Raw genomic sequence first — 1607 nt, forward strand, 5'->3', positions numbered from 1 at the left:
AGGCAATGTCAGTTGATCTAGATCACTTAGTTCATTGGTGAACAAGGGAGGTTCATCTTCCCAAGTTTTAATACCAAATAATTTGGCATTTAGCTTCATGATTGCACCAAGGAACTTGGCAGCTTGCTCTTCAGTAACATCCTCATTTTCTTCAGAAGAGGAATACTCATCAGAGCTCATGAATGGCATAAGGAGGTTCAATGGAATCTCTATGGTCTCTAGATGAGCCTCAGAGTCCTTTGGTTCCTCAGAGGGAAGCTCCTTATTGATCACTGGACGTCCCAGGAGGTCTTCTTCCTTGGGATTCACGTCCTTCTCCTCTTTTGTGGGTTCGGCCATGGTAATTAATTCAATGGCCTTGCACTCTCCTTTTGGATTCTCTTCTGTATTGCTTGGGAGAGTACTAGGAGGGATTTCAGTGATCCTTTTACTCAGCTGGCCCACTTGTGCTTCCAAATTTCTAATGGAAGACCTTGTTTCATTCATGAAACTCACAGTGGCCTTAGATAGATCAGAGACTAAATTTGCTAAGCTAGATGGATTCTGCTCAGAATTCTCTGTCTGTTGCTAAGTGGATGATGGAAAAGGCTTGCTATTGCTAAACCTATTTCTTCCACCATTATTAAAGCCTTGTTGAGACTTTTGATCCTTCCATGAGAGATTTGGGTGATTTCTCCATGATAGATTGTAGGTGTTTCCATATGGTTCACCCATGTATTTTAACTCTGCTATTGCAAGGTTCTCAGGATCATAAGCTTCTTCCTCAGAAGATGCCTCTTGAGTACTGTTGGATGCAGCTTGCATTCCATTCAGACTCTGAGAAATCATATTGACTTGCTGAGTCAATATTTTATTCTGAGCCAATATGGCATTCAGAGTATCAATTTCAAGAACTCCCTTCTTCATAGACGTCCCATTACTCACAGGATTCCTCTCAGAAGTGTACATAAACTGGTTATTAGCAACCATGTCAATGAGTTCTTGAGCTTCTGCAGGCATTTTCTTTAGGTGAATAGATCCATCTGTAGAATTATCCAATGACATCTTTGATAGCTCAGATAAACCATCATAGAATATATCCAGGATGGTCTATTCTGAAAGCATGTCAGAAGGACACTTTTTGGTCAGCTGCTTGTATCTTTCCCAAGCTTCATAGAGGGATTCACCTTCTTTCTGTCTGAAGGTTTGAACATCAGCTCTAAGCTTGCTCAGCTTTTGAGGAGGAAAGAACTTGGCTAAGAAAGCCGTGACCAGCTTATCCCAAGAGTTCAGGCTGTCTTTGGGTTGAGAGTCCAACCATATTCTAGCTCTGTCTCTTACAGCAAAAGGGAAAAGCATGAGCCTGTAGACTTCAGGATCTACTCCATTAGTCTTAACAGTATCACAGATCTGCAAGAATTCAGTTAAGAACTGAAAAGGATCTTCAGATGGAAGTCCATGAAACTTGCAGTTCTGCTGCATCAGAGAAACTAGCTGAGGTTTCAGCTCAAAGTTGTTTGCTCCAATAGCAGGAATGGAGATGCTTCTTCCATGTAAATTGGAATTAGGTGCAGTAAAGTCACCAAGCATCCTCCTTGCATTATTGTTGTTGGGTTCGGCTGCCATCT

General features: G+C 41.6%; 1 non-coding gene across 1 annotated transcript; it reads left to right on the top strand.

Annotated features, from left to right (window-relative positions):
* The first annotated feature begins 1098 nt into the window (after nt 1–1098).
* Nucleotides 1099–1206, top strand: LOC148580881 (small nucleolar RNA R71). Its single transcript, XR_015896340.1, has one exon. It is a non-coding gene; the product is annotated as a small nucleolar RNA R71 (small nucleolar RNA).
* The last annotated feature ends 401 nt before the right edge of the window (nt 1207–1607 follow it).

The sequence above is a fragment of the Arachis ipaensis genome, chromosome B10 (genome assembly GCF_059453495.1).
Source record: "Arachis ipaensis isolate K30076 ecotype BB chromosome B10, ASM5945349v1, whole genome shotgun sequence".
NCBI classification, from domain to species: Eukaryota; Viridiplantae; Streptophyta; class Magnoliopsida; order Fabales; family Fabaceae; genus Arachis; species Arachis ipaensis.